The sequence below is a fragment of the Myiozetetes cayanensis genome, unplaced genomic scaffold (genome assembly GCF_022539395.1).
Source record: "Myiozetetes cayanensis isolate MyiCay16 unplaced genomic scaffold, myiCay2020 scf12, whole genome shotgun sequence".
Lineage (NCBI taxonomy): Eukaryota > Metazoa > Chordata > Aves > Passeriformes > Tyrannidae > Myiozetetes > Myiozetetes cayanensis.
Window position 1 is genome coordinate 28089899 of NW_026086826.1, and position 15503 is coordinate 28105401.

General features: G+C 44.9%; 1 protein-coding gene across 4 annotated transcripts in view; it reads left to right on the plus strand.

The window, feature by feature from the left end:
• The first annotated feature begins 2267 nt into the window (after nucleotides 1-2267).
• Nucleotides 2268-15503, plus strand: part of RC3H1 (ring finger and CCCH-type domains 1) — a 60984-nt gene continuing 47748 nt past the window's right edge. For 3 of the 4 annotated variants that reach the window (XM_050307369.1, XM_050307376.1, XM_050307374.1), the window contains exon 1: nucleotides 2268-2447. The gene's annotated coding sequence lies outside the window, so the exon portion shown is untranslated. The remainder of the gene's footprint in view (nucleotides 2448-15503) is intronic. The other variant, XM_050307375.1, reaches the window with a different exon arrangement.

Sequence of the window (15503 nt, forward strand, 5' to 3'; positions counted from 1 at the left end):
CAGGTAGGTAGAGTTTTAAATCAGGGTACTAGGGTGAAGAGAGTACTTAAATTGATCTAGAATAACGTGCAAAGATACTGCTTAATAGTTCATTTCCAAGAGAGAGGACCGATTAAATAGGAATATAATGGTTCAGATTTGAATTTTATTTTTTAATTTTTTAAAAATTATACTGCAGTTTGCCAATTGGTTATATGAAGGATGGTGCTTCAGGACAAAGACTCTTACATTATTTATACAGCCATTAAGAACAAGTAGTATGAAGGTTTCATTGAGGCATTGTAGAAAGTATTCCAGTGATAATATAATGATAAAAATATAATAATGTGCTAATGTGTGATCATCTCCAACTTCCAAATCTGGCTAAGTACAATATTCTTGATTAAATTGCTCATTCAGCTATTTAATTCTGTGAAAATGGTGCTAAGGATTCTGACGTTTACGTTGCTTGTTTTAGATTTCTCTTGGTGGATTTTTAAACTCTTCCTGTTAATCTTTTTGAAGCAACAATAAAACAGTTGTAATGCTTAAGATTGACATTTCCACGTTAAACTTCCCAACTTATCATACAATGGTTTGGGTTGGAAGGGACCTTAAAGCTCCTCTGGTTCCAAACCACCTGCCATGGGCAGGGACACCAACCTGGCCTTGCACACTTCTAATTTACACTTCTTTTGTAACTCACAGCAAGGCTCTTGCTAAGTTAAAGGTGGTATTTGTGAATATGTTACCTTCTGGTGAGTATGGTAAGAAAAGCCAATTTTTAGAAATTAATAGCAGTTCTTAATAATATGTTATCTAAGCTTGATAAGCACTAGGCTTGTTTTGGTGGACAAACCTAAATAATAGAGATGATTTCTAGAGTAAAATGGATAGAAATAACACTTTTAGTTACTACCACCACATTTCTTGTAAAATTAACATGAAAATCTGTCTATGGTCAGTACAAGAGTCAGAAGTATGAGCTGTAGAGTCACCTCCCCCTGTGCAGTTTTTCCCTGTGTGTAGTTTAGCTCTGTGATTTATTTGGATGATTTATCTGGATGTCATGACCCAGCTTCCTTTTGCAGGTTGCTGCCTCGGGTCTCTGGCTCCGGGCCTGGATACTTCTGACCTGACACTGCTCTGTTTGAATCGTATTTTGAGGTCATGCAACGCTGCAGTTCGGATATTGAACTGATAATGCACTGTGTGCTCCTCGTGGTGTTACAAACTGAAAATAGAAATGCAGTGATTCCACACCCAGCATCCCACACAGGGGCCTCACACCAGGATTGATCCCACAGATCTGGGCACAGACATGACAAAATACCTGGGAATTAAGACGTGGCCACTGAACACCATTTTTGGTCTTTAATTTGAAAATACATGTGGATAAATTCCTTAGTATTTTACACCATATTCACATTCTTGTAAATGGGCATCAAGAGGCTACCTTCAAATAACCTGATGGCAAATAACTAGCTCTCGTAATATTTTAAAACTACCAGTCGGTGCCTGCTAAGTAAATGCTATGAGTCATTATGAATACCTGTAAGGTATTTTATAAGGTTTTGAAATTTCTTCAGTCTTTCAACTAGTTCTGATACTGTGATACAGGAAGGCTTGGTGGGTCCTCAAACATCTTACCTGTGGTGTTAGTTAAAGCTGAGAATGATTTAAGTGTGTCCTGCAGCAAAAAAGCAAGCCCAGCTCTGCGCCTTCTCCTGGGGCTGGTGGGCAGAGCAGCGAGGGCTTTGCCCCGCACGGCCACCTAAGCGGGACCAGCTTACTTTGTGTTATTTTCCCTTTAAGTTAGAAAATTACCCATCCCCAAGCTCTGAGGCAATCACAGTGGGGAAGATGAGGGGAACCGCAGCGTTCGCCAACTGAGCAGCATCCTGAGGGAGAGAAAATGGCGGGTGGGGGCCCTGGGGGGGCTCCCAACACACAGAGCGTTCCTCAGGCGGCACTTGGCGTGTGAAGAGCCACGACCTCCACCCCGAAGCCCGTCTGAGCCCGCTAGCAATGACAAGATGAGGTGACAGAGCGAAACGGCGAGAGAGGGCGACGGGAAGGCACACCAGCACTCACGGACGACGGGACGCCCGCCCCGCCATGGGTGACAGTTCCCCCGCCCTGCCCAGCCCTGCCCAGCCCAGCCCAGCCCTCACGGCGCTGCAGCCCGTGACTCGGCTGTTTCTCCCTGCCCCGCCCCGGCTGCCCGGGGGAGGCGGGCGCAGGAAGGGGAGGGCGATGCGGGGACGGAGGGAAGGAGGGAGGCGGTGAGGGGAGCAGCCGACGCACAAGATGGCCGCTGCTGGAGCGGCGGCGGGGCGGCGGCGGGCGATGGCGGCGCTGCCCCGGGGCCCGCGGGCACTGTCGGAGGAGCAGCAGGGCGCTGCTTCAGCCCCCGTGTGCCGGAGCTGAGGGGGCCGGTGGGCGCTGCGGGGAGCCCGGCCCGCGTGGTGAGTGCGCCGGCTCCGCCGCGGGGTGCGAGGAACAATGGGGCGGGAGGGCTCTGCCCGCCTTGCCGGGGAAGGAGGCGGAGGGGCGGTCGGTCGGGCGAGCTCATCTCCAGAGGTGCCTCACAACCCTGACAGTTCCGTGGTTCCGTGCCTCGCCGGGCCTCTGGCTCCTGCCGGGCTCGATTTCCGAGCGCCCCGGGCAGGCGGGAGGGACGGCGGGTCGCTGTGCCCGGCGCAGGGAAGGCGGAGACGGGCTGGGTCCGGGCTGGGGGTGGGGAGAGGCGGCATCGCCTCAGGCTGCGGCAGCCGAGGGACAGGCGGCTTTTGTGTGTGCCCTGCGACTGCTGTTGTTTTTCCAGGGGCTCTGCGTGCCTGGAAAGATAAGAAAACTCGTCCCCGTGTCGTGTTGAACCACAGCGATGCGGGAATTAATACCCCCCGTTCCCGGGACAACCCCCCCTCCCCTGGTCGTGGCTCTTTTGTCTGTGGTGCCTGAGGGAAGAGCGAGGTGGCCTCGGCTCCCTCTGCGTGGGGACAGACCGTGGTGAAACCGCACAGGAACTCCTCTGACTTTCACTAGTTTTTCCACCCTGGCGTTGTTGTGGCCGTTGGATTCCGGGGCGAGGGTGGGTAGGGTTTCGTGCCGGCAGTGGTGGTGGTGGTGTAGCTGCGTTTTAATGTGCTTTGGTGGTCGGCAATGTCCTGGTGTCAGGTTTTGTCTTCAAAAGCCATTGTGAGGCCTGTGCTGGTTTGGAACAGGCAACTGATGCGGGTTTTTTTCGCCCCTAGGAACTGGGAATGTTTAATTTTCCTCCACATGCCTTTTTCCTCAGAGTAGCTTTATTATTTTTGTTAATTTCAGTCAAGTGTGAATGACAAATTGTCTGTTCCTCTGGTGGTAGCTGCTGTTTTCTGGGTGATTTTGCCATATTGAAAATGGCTGAAGGGGGTCAAAAAGATTGAAAAATTCACAGAAATTATTAAAAAGTTCAAAGTAACCTGGGCTGTGGCTGAGCTGCTTTAATCATTGTAACTGGTTTAGCAGTGCTGTTGTCTAATGACTCTGCTGGAAGAGAAATGCAGTTGTTAACTTCAACATTCATATTTTATTCACATCGTATGGCCACAGAGGTGTTAGATAACACAGCAGTACTATGAAGCAGAACTTAATGGGCTCCTAAACGTACCTTTTTTTACCCCTTTCAGGCTTATAAGGACGTGGAGGGCATTAATTTTATCAGCTATAAATGTCCGTATTGCTGCGTTTGAAGTCAGCGGAGCTAATAAGAGACTCCATAGCTGTATAAGTAACCCACGTTCCAGGAGCAGTGTGTACCTTACTGACAGTTTCTAAGCTTCCCCAGGAGCACCGTGGCTTTCTTCAGTGCATCAATACACGACGCTGATACGAAATTATGGTTTCCACTAACGTAAATAGAAGCAGACGTTATCGGGCACCTTTTCTTTTCCCAGCCGTAGCTTATGGCTTTGCCTTCCCGTCCCAGCAAAGGGCCTGTCAAAGCAGACAGCTTGACAGGCTGCTGGGAGGGAAATTTAGAAACGCAGGTACCATCAGTACAGTCTGTTTTGACAAGCAGAGGCTCGAGTGGTGAGCTTGTCAATCACTTGTGAGCAGCAGGAGCCTTAGTGGAGATGAGTGGGAAGTTACTTGTGTGGTTTCTGGTGGTTTGTTGTTTGTTTTCGTGGGGGTTTTTTTGTCAGCTCTGTATCCAGACTAGCTTAGTTCAAAGCAAAATATTTTAGACATTTACGATGAGGTGGTTGTATGCTGATGATTTAAAAACCTGGTGTTCCAGTGAACAGATGAATGTATGAATCCGGAAATTGCAGACATTAATAAGGCAGGGTTTAATTTAGGGGCATCTCGAGACATGTGTGTTATATAAAAGTGTTCCTGTTAAAGCAGATGAACAGAACTGAACAGGATGCTTTTGGAAACTTCTGCTGCGATGCCAGTGATTCACCAGCAGTCTGGGTGGAAGCCATTATCAATCTTCTTGAATTAAGCATCACAGAAGCTGAGATTTAATGAGTATGTGTATGTTAAAACAGTGACTTAATTTTTCACGTGTGGTTTGTAGGTCGTGGGTGATGCTGATGGTGGTTACCTGTGATAATAATGGCAAAGAGTAAATCCCATTAAAGTAGGTTCTGTATCTCATAACTAACCAGTGCTATAAAAGGGTGTTTGATGGTACTGAGGGAATTGACCTTTTCCAGGCTGGAATATGTAATGATAGGAACAAAAAATAATTTTTTTTTTTTTTTTTTTAATTTCCTCACCAAGAGTTACAGTTTACATGCTGGATACCAGGGGAAAAAAAAATGTTTAATCTGTTTGAAAGATCTTGTGTAATTGTAGCTTTCAAACAGTATGAAGTGTAAAGCTGGACTAGAAGGAAAGAACTTAACCTGCATTTATTCTCCCAAACTTCCCAAGCATCCCAAAATAGTGGTGCAGCAGCCACTATAAGGTGTCTTTCAAGTAGGTGACCTTTATAAAACTTTTTAATTTTTTTGCAGAGCCTCCTCATTGTTTAAAATTCTCTTCCCCACTGAATCATTTTGCAGATGAAAATCTGTGTGGTTTTGTGGTGGTTCCTCCCACAGCCAGTAAATCAGGTGGTTGTGTGCTGGAGCATCCCGAGTATTACTGGCTGTTAGGCCAGGAAAACCAACGTGTCTCAAAGTGCATGAGAGATCAGCCATAGGGGAATTTGCATTTCGAAGTTAATGCCCTGAACTGCACTTGGTAACGAGCGTGAAACCATTCTCACACAGAAATAAAGATATAAGATGGCCCTGTTGTGAAAGATCATTGTATAAACATGCTGCACCAGCTGAAATTGCAGTGTGACCTTCAAGATTCCATGTAGGCTCTGTTACAGGAACGCAGCCCGGAGCCGAGGGGCTGTGATAAGTGAGAAGGAAAACCACAAATGTTTACTTACGTTGTGCTGCTTTCCTTCGGGCACAGCGACTCCTGGGTGAGCACCCAGTTAGGTGCAGTTCCCGTCACTGGGGGTGACCGCTTGTTGTTCTCAAGAAGCGTCTGTCGATGGTTATCGTTTGCATCGCTTTCGTTTTCTGGGTTCACGGTAAAAGTTGAGCTGGTATTGGATTTCCAAGGACCAGCTGATTTCTGATGAGGTTTCTTAGCTGTGGAAATGCGTTAACGGGAGAGAAAGTGTGAAAGTCTCGTTGGCTTATTGTAAATAGATTTTTCTGATATAAAAATGGTTTCTGGTTAGAGGGCTTGAGGAAATAGCTTTCCTGTTACTGAGTGGTAGCAACAGGTTGTGCTGCTATCAGCTGGAGGAGGGTGGGACTTTTGTGATAGAAATAGCAAGATTTCTGAATTATTTGCTGTAAAAATGTGTGGTCAGAGGCAGCACCAGCTGTGCCCTGCTCTGTGCTGGAATGTCTAGAGGGGGTGTATTCCCTGCAAGTGTAATGGGTGTCCCCCACCTCCCACTGAGATTTCTTTCCAATGCAGCTGCATGTGGTCTAAGGAAAATTTCAGCAGGTAGAGATGGCTTATTATATATATCAGAGGATACACACACAAGGACCTGGACATCCTATGCAGACTTTCACATGAAACCTTGTACCCTGAATGCTGGGTTGTGTGTTTTTTTACCCCAGAAAATAAAGTATCTCAGGTAACCTAAGAACCACATGTAGAATAAAATCTCTCTTTATGACTTGATTGTGCAGAACAGGTAGGGGCACACACAGTGTTAGCTGCATTGTTAACATGAAGAATTGTTAGGAACATGGAGAAAGATCTTCATATGAGAAAGGATGATGAGGAGAGGGGAGGCAAGGCACAAAAGGGTTCAATTTCTCCTCTCCTGCTACGTAGGAAATGGAGGATATGCAGTTTAACTGAAAAGTAGGGGAAGCCTGGCTGAAGGAACAGGTCTTTCATTTGCCTCACGTAGTTTGTGACAGAGTTGCCGTGTAATTTGATACAAAGAACACAGAAGAGAGTATTTGTGTCAGGGAATGCTGTGGTGAGCCTGGAGTTCAGTGTCACAGAAGATGGAGGGTTTATTGGCAGCCATAAAGTCACTGAAAGCACCATAAGGACACGTTGTTCTTGCTCTATAGGCCCCTCTGGCTACTGATTTCTTGCAAATCCACTTTTTTAAAGTGTTATTTCTCAGTTGCACAAATATTTGCCACTTGTGGGATACGTGTTGTGTTAATCTGAGACAGGACTGTGCTTCAGCTACAGGACAACTGAAGAAACAAAGCCTGTGGTGTGGCTGAGTGACTCCAACGTGCTAGGCTGGCAAAATCTAGATCTTGCAGGTGGTTCCTGATTTCTTTCAGTTTATTCCTTGTTTTAACAAGGAGAGTCAGGCTGGTCTCACCCCTCTACTATCCCAGTTAAATAGCTGTTTTTAAAACTATCTGATTAACTACTCTTTAAAAGCAGGCTGTTAATCTGAAATTAAAAGCCGGGCATTCCAGATGTCATTATTTTGCAGGATGCTTCTGTGGTGATCAGACCCTGTGAGGATAAGCTCTGAAGGTTGAGGTATGGTTGGTTTTAAACCTGTTGTGGATAATAAAATGCTGGTTGATCAGCTGATGGAGCAGGAGTGCTTGTGACCTGATTCTAAATGTGTTCTCAGCACTTCCTCCTGAACTCATTTCGAGCAATCCCTTCAGTTCAAACGGGGGAAATGGAAGGGTTTTCAATTACAACTTTTAACTTCCCTACTGTTTTCAGAGGAGAATCTTGTCTCTTTGTTGTGCACTGGAGATCTTCAGGGACCTGCAGCTAATTATTTTTGATAAACTGTGGCAGGCAATATTGAACCCCAACTCAACTATCCCGTGGCAAAGGATTGAGGTTCAGGGAAGGTATTGCAAAATGTATCAATTGAAATTCATGCCAAGGGGGATGGTTTTAATTACCTACTTATTAATAAACCAGCTTCTGTGGAACACTCCCAGTGTTCAGCAGCATTTAACTTTCTCTGTGCTTTATTTTTAGAGTAAACATTATTCATACTGACTTAGCACTCTTCACTTCTTGTAGCAATTGTGCTTGAATCAGTAACTCCTCCATGTCTTACTACAATGACTGTAATATAAATGCCCTTCAAAAGTGACTGAAATAAAACTCTTATTGTTGACTTACCTTTCCTGTAAGTCACATTCTTTCAGCTTGTTCTCTCCCCACCTCCATTCCTTTTGTTACCTCTTTAGAATGGAAGTCCTTCAGGTACTGTTTGATGTTAGAACTGTACAAACAATGAAAGTGGTAAGACTTCCTTATCCCATGTCTGTATCTGATGGATCTGGTACTCACCCTACAGCAAGACTAAAGTGTTTTGTCCTTTGGGGTTTAGAGGTTTGGTTTTTTTCTGTGCCGAGATGCAAGAACTGAAGGAGAGACCTTGAAATTAATGGACACTAAATTTGAAAGCAGTAGTAGAAAGTGAGTTTGATTCGCTTACATGGCGTTCCTAAATTGTGACATGCTGCATAAACGTTATGACCATTAATAACTGTGGCAGTTATGCAGGACTGATGATAATTAAATCTCACCTTTCTGTTCTCTGGGAGGCTCAGCAGAAAATGTTCTCCTGCCTTTACAAGGGAACGTTGTAAGAAATGTTGAAAAATCTGCTCATGCTTGTGAGTCCAGTGGAGCAGTCACTCACCTCTGTTTGGGATGTTTCACAACTTAAAATTCCTCTTTGACTTCACAAAAACGAAGCCTGTATTTTGTGCCACAGTGAAGTGCTTGCAGTGGTTTGAGGTGATAGGAAACAGCAAGGTATTGTCCTGCTTCGCGTAGGAGGGATGGAAAAAAAGAGCAGGAATTGTGGAGCAAGTCTGAGCCTCCAGCTCTATGAATGAAACATCTTCAGTTAGGTATGGTGTGAAGTATTTCTTCAGCTCTCCTAGAGCAGTGAAGTCTGTTTTACAAGGCATTTGGGCAGTGGGTTTTAGACACATCAGAGGGGCTTCACACCAAAGGACAGAGTACCCTAATGGAAACAACACAACCAATTAACCAGATTTAAAGATCTTGATGATTAGTTGTTTACTGTCATTCTGAAATTGTCATGGGTCACCTGCATTGTTACTAATTACTGTGTGGATAGCCATTAAAGTCCAGACATTTTTGAAAGCTGGAAAATGACCAGCTCTTATTTAGCAGCTCTAAAGGACAGTAATTCTTGGTCCTACTTGCTTTGTAAAGGAATGTGGATTTTAGTTCAAAAATAGATCAGAACAGGGCAAAGTGTCTCACAAATTACTAATGCAAGTACAAAGAAACCACCACTCTGCCATGTATCTTTCCAGACTTAAAATGACTTTTCTGTCAGGAATCTTTGTATCTTTGCTTGCTAAAATGCATCCTTATAGGATGTTTTTTCCTGGGTCCGTGGGTGTCTCCACCTCTCCCGTTCTCTTTAAGGATCTTTCGTTATCTGGTATTCCCTATTTTTCTTCTGATTGTTTTTTAATTTACCTTTGTTCTGATGTGAGCCACTGTTCAATCCAGCCAGCTAATGCAGGTAACAGAGATGGCTTTATTGCCTCTTAATGTCATTGCTTTCTAATTCAGGCTTGCAGGATGGGTTGTTTGGGCCGTGGAGCGACCGTGGGACTCTTGGACCTTACTGGGGACTATCAAAACGTCACTGCTTCCTCTGCAAGTGGTGAGAGGTCAGGGAGCATTGTTCGTGGCACCCTCCCCTGTGGCCACTTTGGCTGGTGCTGTAAATTGGAAAGGAGCGAGATAAAAATAAGCTCCAGTGGCCTCCTGAAACACACTGGGTTAGTTAAACCAGAGGCTGCGACTCGGGCTGTCCTTCCTGTTTATGAGTCACTCTCCTGTTTCAGTGCGTGAAAAGGCCTCCTGTGGAATTAATTAAAAGAGAGGTCTTAGTGCTGCAAGACACTTCAGTTAAAGTGGTGAGTTTTAATTTTAGTCTTCCTTGTTTTAACCAGGCCCTAAGGATGGAAGTGTGGACATTGTAACTTTTTCGTGAGTGATTCTTACAAGTAGGGGAAAAAACTCGGAAAAATGAGAATTAAACTTTGGTTGGTTTGGGTAGACCAGACTTTATTTAAAGAGTGTTTTGTTGCCAGCTGTTGTTGGGTCGTGCAGAAGAGATGTGAGCCATCAGGGTTGTCTTATGGCTAATCCATGTGTGCATTGTTAGTCTCTTGTATTTGTGTTCTGTATTACATCATGTTGTGGCTGCCATCTGAAGATACTTCTGTGCTGGTTATCTGCTGTCTTGTACTTCATAGAGAGCCCTTTCCTGAGTTGAAGATGTCTTTACTTCATGATTCCCTCTGGTTTTCTCTTCTGAACCATCTACTCCATTTTAAGGATGTATTTGTATTAAGAAGCTTCAGGGAGACAAATAACTTGTTTTGCATGGATAATTGGGATTTAGTGCACAGAAAAGGTGCTCAGAGTGAGGGTTGACTGTGTTTAGAAACGCTTTGAAACATCCCACGTCTGCTTTTTTTGTAAGAGGCTGCCTGTTGATAGCAGGCTGTGACTGGAGGTGTCTGGAATAACCGAGTTGTGAGTGGTGCCAGGGTGCCTTGGGACACTGAGCATCACTGCTGGCTCTGCCTGCAGGCACAAAGGGGCTGCTGGAGTGCTTTTATTCTTAAAATAATGCAGTGCAAGGCTGTGGACAAAGCTTTCCTAAACGTTTAGCCAGAGAGCAAAAAGGCACAGCCCAGCTGGTTGCAAATCAAAATAAATTAAACTTGTACTAAATTTATCCATTTTCGCTAATTACTATCAGAGTTAAGACTTACCTTCTCTTACTGGTGGGGAGAAACTTGGCAAAATTTTCATCTCTCCTTAATGTGTGATGTTTTGTCTAATTCCTGTAGGAAGGAATAAAAATAGGACTAATAAGTGTTATCAACACTGGCAAGTTGCTCTCAGGCTTTTTGTTTTTTAACATTTATTGCTGTGCCAGGTGTAGAAATGAAGCAGTTGAGGTGTTCTGCCTTCAGTGTCGAGGTCTCTGCACTGTAGTTCATAGGAATGAAATAGCTCCCTCCTGTTTTTGTGTGATTTACGTGGCTTCAGCAAGCAGTGAGATCTGTAATCAGCTTTTCTGGCCACTCCTTTCTCAGTGGAACTTCTCAGTCGACTGTTTCTAACAAAGCAGCACACAAGGACTGGGTGGGGATGCCTCTGGGTGTGTTTCTGAGGAGGAATTACGTGCTCACAGCCATTTTTATGTGGGTTTTCAGCTTCACTAAACCAGTTCAGAATAGAACAACTTGAGCTCTGCCCAGCTGCAGCTTGGGCACGATGTGGGTGATTTCAGGACACAGAAAGGCTTCCCCGGCACTCTGTGGGGTCAGGACTGGGGGATGTGATGGGGTGGTGGTCGATGAGGAGTGGGAGGAGAAGGGGTGTGGAGTGAACAATTACTCACGAGGTGTTCAAACAGTCACGGGCATATTTTAGGTAAAACCTAAAGGGGAAAAAAACTGACATTCCACTGTGCCTTCCTGTGAGTAATACTTGTATTCACCTGATGCATGAAAATGTTCCTTGTTCTCCCCCCTGCCCCAGGAGAGGGAGGAAAAGAAAACCCTCAGTTCATTTGCCAGCTCACATGACAGTGCTCAGGAGCCTGCAGGAAGGGGAAGTGAGTGACAGCAATCCTCTCCTTCAGGCACATCTGATAATTCATTAATGTAATTTCAGCACTTGCTGTAGCTTTTGAGAAGTGGGACTAGTCAGTCTCGTTAATGTGACAAGCTGCTATGTGAGTTGTCATTACAGAATGAAAATTGACAGTAAGCCCGTGGAAATCCAGAGACTGCAATATGCTAATAAGTACATTTAAATACTTTGTTCTTGTTAGGCTTTGTATGTTAAAGAAAATAAGTCCCTGTGCCATTTTGAGGGCTTCAGGAGTGCTATTATGGCTGCCTTTGGCTTACAGATTTTGAGAATTTTCTTTTTTTGAATTGTTTGTCATTCAGCTTTAGCTTATTGTCAGAAAAACTGAGGGGCTAAATACGGGAATGTGTGAATTTGATATTGACTGCATGGGTGGTAATGGTTTACATGCCTAGTTTTCCCTTCCTATGCTTTATCATATTTTTGGATACCTGCTGTTTTACCAGGGGCTTATACAGCTCAAGTCAGAGGGAATTTAAATTAGCAAGTTGTGCAAATATTGGCTGTACAAGGCTGGCTTGCCATTTATCCTGGCTTGGTCTGCAGCAGTGATGGTGAGATTGGCAGCTGGGTTCTATGTTCTAAAGGCTGTAAAAGAAGGAAAGTTGAAAAATGGAAGTATTTTTCTGTGTAGTCCCTGTGTGCAGTAACTGTAAAACGTGGATGGGATGTACCCCCAGGAACTGGAACAGGGAATGTTGCAGTCAGGGCTGTCGAGGCTCAGAGCAGTGGCTGCTCCTGCTGGGCTGTGCCCACTTCAAGAAGGAGATTGTTAATGGAAATTAAATCACTCAGATGAAGTACAGAGCTGCTTGACTTTGCACCTGCTGTTACTTTCTTTCTGAGCATATTCCAGTCTTATCTGATGACACTGGACTTATCCAAGTATATATCCTAAGATAAGACTTATCCAGTGCAGTATCTGTGACCGAGGTCTGATCTCCTGTGGATGAGGTCCCTTAGCAGAAGTGCACCCTTTGCTTTTGGAAAGGCAGGCTGGTCCAGCCTGTGGGGAGAGCTCCATGTTAACAGAGCTCTGGCCTCAGTCTGTGAGATTGTGTTTGCTGTGGATTTCTGATTTTCCAGCTTTCCAGGTGCTACTACTGCTGGAATACAGTCCTAATGTCTTTTTAGAGATGAAGATATCTTTGAGGACTGGGAATGATAAAATTGTTCTTCATGGGCTGTTTGATGCAAAGTGAGCACTAAATAAGAGAACTTCTGTTTTAAAAGACAGAATTACCTGTCTGAAGTAGAACTGTTTTTACAAGTCCTGAGCAGCAGAACTCATTAAGTTGGCACTGGATTTTAATAGGTAACTTCCAGGATTATTGTATTTTGCCCTCTTGCTTGGATGATTTTCAAGTTATGTAACTTTAAACTTTTATAACCAGAGTTATAATTCAAAACCTCTTTTCATGAGGATGTAGGATACTGTTTTTCCCAGTTGAATTCAGGCTCCTGCCAAAAATAAATATACCTCTCATCCATTACCGATAGAAGGATCGGTGGGATATTGGAGGCTTGATATTTTTTTGTCTAATAAATGAATATCTTGAATTTTTCCTGTTCTAAAAACAAACAAAGGCAGCAGCTTTCATTTTTGTGGTTAAGCTCGAGATGTTTGTTATTGGTTAAGAGTAGGTGTTTAATGGAAACCCTGAGACTGGAGCCTTTTGTTTCCACTCACTGAAACCACGAGTACTGTTTTTAATGACCTTGTAAAGCTGTAAAGAAAAGATGCTATTTTTATAAATCTGGAAGGTGAGACTTAACACCAAAGCTGCAAAATATTCAAGGGTGGGATTTTTTGGCTTCTAATTGAAGGTTACATGAAAAGTCTCATTCAAAAGGAGTACCTTGCCCCGGGCTATTTCTGGTCGCTGGAACTGCTCTTTTTAGCAGTGCTACAAATTGAATCACCGGCTGCCAGGAGCGTTTAAAGCAAATGAGGCTCAATTACATTCTGAGTCAGAAGTACCTGAATTAACCTGCTTTTCAGCAACAGTTGTGTGACCTCTCCTGCTGATACTTAAAAGACTTTAAGCCCTGTGTGAATGGTAATTTAACACCGCTTACAAGTGAGGAGCAGGTTTTTCAGTGCCGAATAGTGCTTGGATTTTTACAACAGACCCATTAGAGGCGTGGAGAAAATCTTGAATAGTACGTTGAGTAGCTAATTTTTTATTTATGCAACTGTTAACAAGGGAGCTGAAACTCTCCAGGCTCGGTGCCATTTCCGCAACGAGCTGCCTCTTGACCTTGGATGACTCCAGAGCTGTGGTGTAGGCTGGGTTGTGTTATTAAAACCCAGTTGTGTCATGGAAACAAGCAGAATAGTAATCTCTGCAACTTATGTTCTTTATCTTAATATTCCTGCTGTTGCTGCCAGCGAAGCTACTACAGCTCTCAGCAGAGGAGGATATCTGGCTTTGTTGAGTCCTGGAAGCTATTTTTGTATCCACTGTTGTAGCATTTCCAGGATTGCTTCCTTATTTGCAGCTGGGCTCTAGGAGCTGTAGGGAAACAAGAGTTATGGGCTGCTGCAGCATTCTCTCCTTTTCCAGACAGCACTTTGTTCGGTGCTCTAACCACAGTGAGTGAAAGGATGGGTTTGACTCTATTTGCATGACTTTCACCATGAATTGTTGGTTAAATCTAGCTGGGAAGCGTTGTTTTTTGAAACGTGCATAATTTTGAGGTGGATTGAGTATAAATGACCAATTCCACAGGTTGTTATTGCTCATGTTCCTTATTCCATTTCACTTAACTCTCATCCTTCCAAACTGTTGGTCTAGTCATCCTTATGTTAGGATTGCTTAATAGCATTTAAATGTCTGGTTGAAATTCTGCCAATACTTTAGTTAATAAAGAAATGCTTAAAAATCTGTGTTGCCCTGGTTGTGCCCAAGTAAGCTGCTTATGAAACTGCACCTAAAAACTTGACAGATCTGTGCTGGTGCTAAAAGAGGCTGTCGTGAAGTTTCCTTCTCTGCTTCCCCTGCTCTTTCCCTTGTGTTTCCAGGACTGCTTGACCATTGAACAGATCTGAAACATCTTTTGGAGCCTGTCAGAAGCTAATGTGGGAAGGAAAGGAATTTGGTTTTGACAGGCTTAGGTCCTTGGCATGGATAATGCAGGTCAGATCTAGAGCTGTCATGGGAGGAGTTTCTGAGAAGCAGTTCTGACTTGCCACACTTGAAACTGCTCTGCAAATGCCACATGGGTAAAGTTTCAGTATCTCTTCACTGGGGGTAGAATGCAAATGTGAGTCTGGGTGCTTGGGGTCCTCCCAGGGCTAAAATGGCTCACCCACGTTATTAGCTTGTGGTAGGCAGTGTCATCTGCTGTGTTAATAGAGACCTGTGCTCTTGCTGCAGTGCTGCATCTCCTGTGGAGCATCACACTTGGAGGTGCTGGCTGTGATTTGCTTTGTTTACAGTTTGGGTGTTTTCACAGAACCCCAAAATATCTAAGTCAGGTTGGAAGGGACCACAGTGGCTCATCTGGTCCCACCTTCCTGCCCAGGCAGGGTCATCCCAGAGCACATGGAACAGGGTTGTGTCCAGACAGCTCTGGAATATCTCTGTTGAGGGAGTCTCCACACCCCCTCTGGTCTCAACCCTGCACAGCAAAGTTCTTCCTCGTGTCCAGGTGGAACTTCCTGGGCATCAGTTCCTGCCCATGGCCTTTTGTGCCACTGCTGGGCTCCCCCAGCAGAGCCTGGGCCATCCTCTGACACTCTCCCTGCAGACAATGACACACTTGGATGAGATCCCCTCTCAGTGTCTCTTCCCGAGGCTGAACAGCCCCAGCTACCTCAGCCTTTCCTGCTCCCAGAGATGCTCCATCCCTTCAGCATGTCCGTAGCCTCCACTGGACCCACTCCAGGAGCTCCATGTCTCTTGTCCTGAGGAGCCAGAGCTGCTCCCAGCACTCACAGGGCCCACAGAGGGGCAGGATCCCCTCCCTGACCTGCTGGCAGTGCTCTTCCTGATGCACCCCAGGATCCCACCAGCCTCCTTGGCCACAAGGACACTTGTTTCACTCATCTTTTAACGATTTTCTTAGTTCTAGACAGGATGGGAGCAACTGGACTTCAGCTGGGATGGGGGAGAGAAAAGAGGAAAACCTGGATTATCTTCTATAGCAGCTCCTCAGTGCCTGCCTGCACTCTTTTCAAGTGGTTGGTTCCACTGCAGTGGTGAGCACAGCAGCATTTTCCTGTTCCCACTGTTTGTAAATGGACCTCTTTTTCTGAACCTGCTGGGGCCATACAGCTTCTTACAGTGCAGAAATGAGACCACAGGGGTGACTGAGCAGGGGCCTGGAGT